Source organism: Peromyscus maniculatus, chromosome 7, assembly GCF_049852395.1.
Source record: "Peromyscus maniculatus bairdii isolate BWxNUB_F1_BW_parent chromosome 7, HU_Pman_BW_mat_3.1, whole genome shotgun sequence".
NCBI classification, from domain to species: domain Eukaryota; kingdom Metazoa; phylum Chordata; class Mammalia; order Rodentia; family Cricetidae; genus Peromyscus; species Peromyscus maniculatus.
In genome coordinates this window covers 118,580,986-118,591,068 of record NC_134858.1, presented here as the reverse complement: position 1 = coordinate 118,591,068, position 10,083 = coordinate 118,580,986, and the positions used below count along the sequence as shown (strand labels likewise).

The window sequence follows — 10,083 nt, the reverse complement described above, 5'->3', positions numbered from 1 at the left end:
GGTAGGAGACTTTGTATGTAATGTGTAAACCCCACAGTTCACATCATGCAATAGTCTCAAATCCGAGCTGAGATGATTCAGGTGGCACTCTTGGTGTTGTGTGGTGTGAATGTATGCACAGCGCAGACTACTTGTGTCATATGTTCAAGGCTGCAGTGACCTGATGCTGTGCAACACAGCTGAGCACTGCCAGGCACACCTTGGATTCATGCTATGTTTTGAATTTGAATTAATTTTTGTCTGTTGTGCATTCTGAAGCCCTTCATGATTGCAAAGCTTCATGACCTGCCACGTCATCACATAAACCTGCAGTTTTAGAAGCTTGTTTCAAGTCAGGGATCAGCAAACCTACAAAGAGCCAGATATTAAGTATTTTGGCTTGTGGGCCATGCAGTCTGTTGTAGCCTGAGTCCTGCTGTAGCAAAAAGGCAGCCTCAGAATATGTGTAAACAATGGCTGTGTCTCAATAAAACTTTATTTAAACAAGTGGTGGCCTGGATTTGGCCTGTGAACCAGTAGTAGTTTTCACTCACTCTGTTAGCTGCAGCATGCTGTGTTAGAGATTCTAAAGGAGCTCACTTCCCAGCTTCCTACAGGGAACCTCCCATTACAAGTTTCAAAATACCTCCTCTTATTTTAATTCAACTCCTGTGAGTTTTCTGGAGAGCTATGTTGATGTTTGGAACGTCATTCACATAGCAGGGTCTCAGCCAGGCTCAGGGGCAGTGCTGGGTGTAGCCTGGACCTGGGCCTCTGAAGCCTGTGCCCATAGGCAACGCATGGCGCTCACAGGACTTTTTGCAAATGACAATCTTCTGGTACAGTGCTGGTGGGAATGTGGGCTGGCCCGCCCGACCACATTTCAGACATTCCCCAGGGAGCGAGGCTCCTGCAACCAGGCAGTAACACAAACATCGGCTCGTTTAACACATTTCCTGCACACACAACACCAGCTTCACATTGTGGGTGGGAAAGGAAGGCGCAGACAATTGGAGGAAAACAGAGAGGCATGAGGCTGGGAGGAATTCCATAGTAGAATAGCCTAATTATAGAGTCTCCTCTCCCGGCCTGAGAATCCAGTGAGGCAGGAAGTTAGAGATGCCAAACTCATTGTAGGGAAGAGCCACGCACCCCCTGGAGTAAGGTTTCCTTCTGTGACCCCACTGAGGCTCCATTAACCAACTAGACCCCCATGATGTTGGTATCAAGATTCCGCTCCTTAACTGAGCCTGAGGTTCTGAGAGTTAGCTAGATTGCACTAGGTCCCCCAGCCTGGGGGAAATAACAGACCACCATCCTGCTGCAAAGTGCAGGGCCCTGGGTTCCCGCACTGGGGTTACATGCATGTGCTGCCACAGCCTGCTGTTTAGGTGTGAGCTGAGGATGCATCTGGTCCTCAAGCCCGTGCAGCAAGCACCTGGCCCTCTGCTGGCTCCCTCCCAGTTGGTTTAGATGGTACCTATCCTGAGACCTGAGATGAGTGGAAACCAGGCAGCTGCTGTGGGCTGTGAGGAGGACTAAGGCTGTGGCAGCTTCTTCCTGGGGATGCTTCATGTCATTGTGCTCTCAAGGAAATGCAGCGGACATGTCCACTCTTGTTCTTTGTCTCCTGTGGTGACATGCACACGTGTACCCTGTATCACAGACAGGTGTGAATCTTAGAAGACGTTAAGTAGGGGTGAAAGGCCACAAGAGGCAGAAGGGGAAGAGAGCCAGGGAGGCCACAGCAGTCACTGTTTGCTTTGGGGCTTTGACCCCAATACTGGAAGAAAACCGCTGGCCTTCCCCCTGGTCCGCTCTCCCTGCATCCTCCATCAGGCCGGCTCTGCTCAGGGAAGGCTGTGGCTGCACTCCAGTCCTCCTCACCCACCACCACCTTCAGGTTGACATAAGAATAACCTCACCCACTCAGGCACAAGTGTCTGGGGTTCACAGTTTGTCTGCCCTTCTGGCCGGAGTGCCGGGGCGGAGGCCTCCTGCATGTCTGTTGTCTGTCGCTTTCCTCTGGCCTAGTTTCCCGTTCACCTCTGTCCAGGGCTGTCTAGCAGGCCTGACTCACAGGAAACCACAGCCAAGTCACCCGGTGGTCTGAGTCACTGACCCTTGGAGCATCTTAAACAGTAATAAGAGGCAAAGTACCTAAATAAGTAGGGAGTTTTGCAATAGATTGAGTTAAGAATCTCGGTGCGAAGTTGTTCTGGGAATTCCCCGTGTGTGTCAGGTGACTTATCTTTGGCAACTTTGACAAGCAAATTGCTTTATCTCCTGGCAACCGCCTTCTCTCCGCTTCCCCTTCCCCTCCCTCCTTTGTTTCTACAAATACTTGCTGGTTCCGACAGGACCTTAGAACCTGTGAATAAACTGAACACCTCACTGTGTCCCATGGAAGTCCCCAATTCACACAGGAAGGCATAGTACACAGATTAAAGCAAGCAGGGCAAGTTTGTGGGGCCGTAGTAACCCAGGGTGGTATTGAACTCAGCCGTGGGAGAGTCTTGCTGGACTGTGAGCCAGGTGAGACCCACGGAAAAGACATTCCAAGCCAGGTGAGGTGACCCTTTGCCCGCCCCCCCCCTCTCTCTCTGTGTGTGTGTGTGTATAGGTCAGAAGAGGCGTCCTTCTCTGTCACCCTCTATCTTAGTCCTTTGAAGCACAGTTTCTCACTGAGCCTGGAGCTAGGTGGGTGGGCAGAAAGTCCCAGAGACCTCCTGTCTCCGCCCCTCTACAGTCCTGGACTCATGGACCAGTGTATGACCAGGCCTGGCTTTCTATGTGGAGGCTCAAGATTGGAACTCAGGTCCTCATGCCTGCCCAGCAAGCATCCTGACCCTTTGGGCCATCTCTGCAATTCCAACTGCAATTTTCTCTGGGAGAGAAGCCTTCTTTGGGGTCATCAAGGCTATAAGATGTCCTCAAACACAGGTGTCTCTGCAGAGGCAGGATGTGGGCAAGCCAACAGGCCAGAAGGAAGCTGGAGACTGGTCTTTTTCCTAAGGTTCCATCCTATGACTTGGATGGCAATGAACAGATAATCTGTCTGTTGGAGATCACCACTCTAGGCAGAGCGAGGAGGGACAGGGGACTCAGAAGGGATGGTTCGCCAGGAGCTTCAGGCCCCTGTGACATAGTCACTCACCTCTGACTTCGGTTACCACTCTTGGTAGAGTTCAGTGTGGGTTCACACGTCAACCTGCCTCTCAAGCACAAATGAAGCCCACCCTGACCCCAGTTTGCCCCCTCCCTGAAGCTAGAGGTCAACAGTTAGTTAACTTCTATAGGACAGGGAAAGCTCCACAGCAACCTCTTTAGCCAGAGGACAGATACCCAGCCTCCCATTCTCTGGACGGAACATTCTAGAAGGCAACAGCTGCCAGGTCAAGCCCTGCTGCCCACAGCAGTTACCCTGATGTCACACGGCCAGCGCGCCGTCCTCCTTTCCCTGTGTGGAGACGTCCTCCAGAGACCACCTGACCAAGCTCTTTTCCCCTGCTCTGATTCTGAGGAAGCCAGACAGGACACTGCCCTCAACCTTGAATCAGCCTCCTCAAAGCACCATCTCTAGCATTTTGGAGCTGCCATTTATACCTAAACCAGAGGAGAGGTGAGCTGTTTTTGTTTGTTTGCTTTTAATGGCTTTGGAAACCTTTGGACCCACAGGACACAGCTGTCACCAAGTCAAGCTGTGCAAAGGAGTTGGCAATGGAAAATCGGGAAGGGCAGGGGGTGAGGGGCAGGAGGGGGGGGGGTGAGGGGCAGGAGGGGAGGGGGGGTGAGGGGCAGAAGGGGAGGGGGGGTGAGGGGCAGGAGGGAAGGGCGGGGGGTGAGGGGCAGGAGGGAAGGGGGTGAGGGGCAGGAGGGAAGGGGGTGAGGGGCAGGAGGGAAGGGGGGTGAGGGGCAGGAGGGAAGGGCAGGGGGTGAGGGGCAGGAGGGGAGGGGGGGGTGAGGGGCAGAAGGGGAGGGCAGGGGGTGAGGGGCAGGAGGGAAGGGCGGGGGGGGGTGAGGGGGAGGAGGGAAGGGGGGTGAGGGGCAGGAGGGAAGGGGGTGAGGGGCAGGAGGGAAGGGGGGGTGAGGGGCAGGAGGGAAGGGGGGTGAGGGGCAGGAGGGAAGGGGGGGTGAGGGGCAGGAGGGAAGGGGGTGAGGGGCAGGAGGGAAGGGGGTGAGGGGCAGGAGGGAAGGGGGTGAGGGGCAGGAAGGAAGGGGGGGTGAGGGGCAGGAGGGAAGGGGGGTGAGGGGCAGGAGGGAAGGGGGGGTGAGGGGCAGGAGGGAAGGGGGGTGAGGGGCAGGAGGGAAGGGGGGTGAGGGGCAGGAGGGAAGGGCGGGGGGTGAGGGGCAGGAGGGAAGGGGGTGAGGGGCAGGAGGGAAGGGCAGGGGGGGTGAGGGGCAGGAGGGAAGGGCAGGGGGTGAGGGGCAGGAGGGAAGGGGGTGAGGGGCAGGAGGGAAGGGCGGGGGGTGAGGGGCAGGAGGGAAGGGGGTGAGGGGCAGGAGGGGAGGGGGGTGAGTGAGGGGCAGGAGGGGAGGGCAGGGGGTGAGGGGCAGGAGGGAAGGGGGGTGAGGGGCAGGAGGGAAGGGGGGGGAGTGAGGGGCAGGAGGGGAGGGCAGGGGGTGAGGGGCAGGAGGGAAGGGCGGGGGGTGAGGGGCAGGAGGGAAGGGCGGGGGGGGGGGTGAGGGGCAGGAGGGAAGGGGGGTGAGGGGCAGGAGGGAAGGGCAGGGGGTGAGGGGCAGGAGGGGAGGGGGGTGAGGGGCAGGAGGGGAGGGGGGGTGAGGGGCAGGAGGGGAGGGGGGGTGAGGGGCAGGAGGGGAGGGGGGGTGAGGGGCAGGAGGGGAGGGGGGGTGAGGGGCAGGAGGGGAGGGGGGGTGAGGGGCAGGAGGGGAGGGGGGGTGAGGGGCAGGAGGGGAGGGGGAGTGAGGGGCAGGAGGGGAGGGGGGGTGAGGGGCAGGAGGGGAGGGGGGGTGAGGGGCAGAAGGGGAGGGCAGGGGGTGAGGGGCAGGAGGGAAGGGCAGGGGGTGAGGGGCAGGAGGGAAGGGCGGGGGGTGAGGGGCAGGAGGGAAGGGCGGGGGGTGAGGGGCAGGAGGGAAGGGGGTGAGGGGCAGGAGGGAAGGGGGTGGGGGCAGGAGGGAAGGGCGGGGGGTGAGGGGCAGGAGGGAAGGGGGGGTGAGGGGCAGGAGGGAAGGGCGGGGGGTGAGGGGCAGGAGGGAAGGGGGGGTGAGGGGCAGGAGGGAAGGGCGGGGGGTGAGGGGCAGGAGGGAAGGGCGGGGGGTGAGGGGCAGGAGGGAAGGGCAGGGGGTGAGGGGCAGGAGGGGAGGGCAGGGGGTGAGGGGCAGGAGGGAAGGGGGGTGAGGGGCAGGAGGGAAGGGGGGTGGGGGCAGGAGGGGAGGGCGGGGGGGTGAGGGGCAGGAGGGAAGGGCTGGGGGTGAGGGGCAGGAGGGGAGGGGCAGGAGGGAAGGGCAGGGGGGGGGTGAGGGGCAGGAGGGAAGGGCGGGGGGTGAGGGGCAGGAGGGGAGGGGCAGGGGGTGAGGGGCAGGAGGGAAGGGGGGTGAGGGGCAGGAGGGAAGGGGGGTGAGGGGCAGGAGGGAAGGGCGGGGGGTGAGGGGCAGGAGGGAAGGGGGGTGAGGGGCAGGAGGGAAGGGGGGGTGAGGGGCAGGAGGGGAGGGCGGGGGGTGAGGGGCAGGAGGGAAGGGCGGGGGGTGAGGGGCAGGAGGGAAGGGCAGGGGGTGAGGGGCAGGAGGGGAGGGCGGGGGGTGAGGGGCAGGAGGGAAGGGGGGTGAGGGGCAGGAGGGAAGGGGGGTGGGGGCAGGAGGGGAGGGCAGGGGGGTGAGGGGCAGGAGGGAAGGGCTGGGGGTGAGGGGCAGGAGGGGAGGGGCAGGAGGGAAGGGCAGGGGGGGTGAGGGGCAGGAGGGAAGGGCGGGGGGTGAGGGGCAGGAGGGGAGGGGCAGGAGGGGAGGGCGGGGGGGGGGGGTGAGGGGCAGGAGGGAAGGGCGGGGGGGGGGTGAGGGGCAGGAGGGAAGGGCTGGGGGTGAGGGGCAGGGGGTGAGGGGCAGGAGGGAAGGGCAGGGGGGGTGAGGGGCAGGAGGGGAGGGCAGGAGGGGAGGGGCAGGAGGGGAGGGGGTGTGAGGGGCAGGAGGGGAGGGGGGTGAGAGGCAGGAGGGGAGGGCAGGGGGTGAGAGGCAGGAGGGGAGGGCAGGGGGTGAGGGGCAGGAGGGAAGGGCAGGGGGTGAGGGGCAGGAGGGAAGGGCGGGGGGGGTGTGAGGGGCAGGAGGGAAGGGCGGGGGGGGTGAGGGGCAGGAGGGAAGGGGGGGTGAGGGGCAGGAGGGGAGGGCGGGGGGTGAGGGGCAGGAGGGAAGGCTGGCAGAGGGACTTGCTTAGCTGGTGGATGGGGTTCTAATTCAGCTCAAGTGAAGCTGCTGTGGGATGCTCTTCCCCTAGTTAATAAGGGTTATTTTGTTTTCCAAGGACAGAAGGCTAAGAGGGTCAAAGCCAAGAAAAGATTGGAATAACCGATGAGGCTGTGTGTGTGACTCTAAAACGGCTGTGAAAACTTTTTACATTCATGGAAGCACATTACAGTAAGAAAGCAATGGGATTTATACTTTGAAAATCACGTTAATAGATATAACATGTTTATGTCTTTATTCTCAAGATAACCTGCTAAGTTACTGTCGGAGTGGTTTAGGAAGAAAGAAAAAACACGTTTGGGAAGAGACCCTTTTCATCCAGGTGGTAACTTTCAAAATTCTCAAATTTATAGGGGAAAAAATATTCAAAGATGGAAAGAAACTTGTGTATTTGGCAAGATGTGGTTAACTCCCACCCACATATTTAAGAGATTCCTAATTTCTTTTTTAAATTTTGGGATTGGAGAGATGGCTCAGCAGTTAAGAGCACTTGCTCCTCTTGTGGAGGACCCAGGTTCAGTTCCCAGCACCCACATCAGATGGCTCACAACTGTCTGTAACTCAGCTCCAGAGTATCTGACTCCCTCTTCTGGCCTCTGTAGATACTACACACACACACACACACACACACACACACACACACACACACACACACACACCTTTTTCAGAAATGATTTTTTTGAAGTATCAGGCAAATGCTATTTAATAAGTGGAGTCGATTGGTTGTGTTGGAGAACATGGAGTTTATTCTCAGGGAGAAAAAATGATTTTTTAAGAAGAGCTTCTCACATCACATCAGCTACAAATGAGCACCAAGCCCTTGTTAGGACCTGAGTCATCGCTCCATAGACATTAAAACAGCTCAATAAAAAGTAGTAAAAATACCAAATGCTACCAAAGAGTTGGCAATTTGGGAAACTAGCTCTTATACGTTGTTTGTGGGAATGTAAATCGGTACTGCCCCTCTGGAAAACGGGTTGGCACTATCATCCAAAACTAAGCATGCACTCGTCATGTGGTCCAGAAATTTCATTTCCAGAGAAATCAAAATCTATACTCTCCTCAAAACCTCAGCAATATAGAATTCATATGATCATAGCAGATGTATCTGTAAAGGCCCCAAATGGGAAACAAGCAAAGTACTTCTCCATATTGGAGTAAACAAGCGGCCTTCGTTCATCACCTGCAGTCTCAACCAATACAAAGAAATCAAATATTAATTCACACAACAGACCAGATATTAATTCACTCAACATCACAGAGGGTGAAGAAAGGCAGCCTCAGAGCACTGTGTGGTGTTTGATACCATGAACATCACAATGTTTGACAGAACACAGAGAATGAAGCAGCTTTCAGGGTTGGGGATGGGGAGACGAAGGGCTGGTACTCTCGAGGCAGACTGCGGTGTGGATACACGGTCTACACTGACAGAAAGACCCAGCACTACACAAACTGGTCAGAGCTGCTCTCCTGGTCCTGCCTCACACTGCACTGTGCAGCGAGGGCCCCGGTGGAGATGGGTAAGAGGTGTATGGTCCTATAGCAGGAATCTTAGCAGTTCTTATTAACAAAATCAAACCTGAGCCAGGTATTGGGGTGAACACTGGAAGGTCAGAGAGACAGAACAAGCCACAGCTAACCTCCCCTGGCCAACTTCTCAGCTGGTCTTGTTTCCTCAGACTGGAAGCCTCTGTGTCTTCATATCCGAATGACTCTCAGCTGAACTGTGCTGCTCAAAACCTAAAAGCTTAACCAGCCAAATGCTTAACCAGCCAAATGCTTAACTGGCCAAATGCTTCTAGTTTCTGGTCCTCACGCCTTATATACCTTTCTGCTTTCTACCACCACTCCCTGGGATTAAAGGCTCACTTTCTGGGATTAAAGGCGTGAGTCACCATGCTTGGCTATATCCTTGAGCACATGGATTTCTGCCTCTGGAATGCTAGGATTAAAGGCGTGTGCTACCATCACCTATCCTAAGTATCTAGTGGCTTTTCTGTTCTCTGACCCCAGATAAGTTTATAAGGGTACACAATATTTTGGGGAACACAATACCACCACATGGTCCCTCTCTGTACTCTGCAGTTTCCTGTGGCTATAATTATTTCAAAGTGATTGGTTTGGTCAAGCCAGCCAGCCAGGCTGTAATCCCAGCGGCCTGAGAGGCTGAGACAGGATTGCATGTTCAAGTCTGCCAGGGTCTAGGGAGAGTCTCAGCGTCACCTAAGCAAATTGCTTGAGACCTTGTCTCAAGTTTTAAGAATGCAAAATGACCTGGTGCTTTCCCGGCATGTAGGAGGAACTAAGTTCGTCCATCTTGGGATGGTTTAGTGAGAAGTGGTGTACCCTCACTAGAGGAAGTACATCCCTGGGGGTGGAGTTTGAGAGTCCACAGCCTCACCCCACTTCCAGTTCACACACTCTGCTTCAAGCTTGCTTGCTGTTGAAAAAGTGATCTCTCAGTTACCTGTTCCAGCCACCTACCACAGGGCCTTCCAGATGTTACGACCTCTTGTCCCTTGAAACCATAAGCCCAATACTCCCTCTCCTTGTTAAGCTGTCTTTGGTCACGGTGTTTTATCACAGCAACAGAACAGTCACAAAGACACCCATCAGGCAAAAAGAAAGAAGAGGAGAAAAAGTGGGGGGTGGTTTGTTGGTTTGTTTGGGTTTTTGTTGTTGCTTGTTTTGTTTGGGGGTTGTTTTTGTTTTGGTTTGGTTTTTGATCATCCAAACTCATTAGGAGCACAGAAGAAAGAGAGACCAGAAGAAATCTCCTGAAGTCACCCTGTCTGGCGTAGGAGCCTCCATGGCCTGTGTCTGTCTGCAGCGTTTCCTCTCCTGGCCGAGGAACAGGAAGTGGTGCCTGGCGGGGGTGTGGTGGGGGTGGGTGGGGTGGTGGGTGGGGGGTGGGGTGGGGGGGTGGGGGTGAGTGGGGGGGTGGGGTCCTGTCTTGAGCAAGAGTGAGGACCACAAGATTAAATGCTTCGTCTGTGCTGCTTGGGCCTCAAACAGGTTTGGAGTGTTTAGAGTCCATAAAGTTCAAAGTTCAGCAAACTGCTGCTGAGCAACGGCACACCTCTAGTGCTGTGGATATTGCTCTATATAAATAAAACACTGATGGCCAGTGACCAGGCAGGAAGTAAGTGGGACAAGGAGAGAGGAGAATTCTGGGAAGCGGAAGGCTGAGGGGAGACACTGCAGCCACCACCAAGAGAAGCAGCATGTGAAGACGCCGGTAAGCCACCAGCCACGTGGCAAGGTATAGATTTATAAAAATGGGTTAATTTAAGATAAAAGAACAGTTAGCAAGAAGCCTGCCACAGCCATACAGTTTATAAGTGATATTAGTGTCTGAGTGATTATTTTATACGTGGATTGTGGGACTGCGGGGCTTGGGGAACCTGGAGAGAAGCCCTCCAGCAACAAATGGCGCCCCCCGCCTTGCCACATATACACACACACTACACATACACACTACACACATACATACACACATGCACACACACACATACATGCACACACATACATACACACACACACTAAACATACACACTACACACATACATACACACGTACATACACATACACACACACACACACACACACACACACACACACACACACACACCGCAAGATGCTGGTCTCCTGCTCAGAAAACGTGATCAGCATTTGAGAAAATCCCCTGTG

General features: G+C 55.9%; 1 long non-coding RNA gene across 1 annotated transcript; it reads left to right on the top strand.

Moving 5' to 3' along the window:
- The first annotated feature begins 3,334 nt into the window (after positions 1-3,334).
- LOC121831158 (uncharacterized) lies at positions 3,335-9,268 on the top strand. The gene is made up of 3 exons (XR_006074560.2): positions 3,335-3,601; positions 6,452-6,564; positions 9,137-9,268. It is a non-coding gene; the product is annotated as an uncharacterized LOC121831158 (long non-coding RNA).
- Positions 9,269-10,083: the final 815 nt, after the last annotated feature.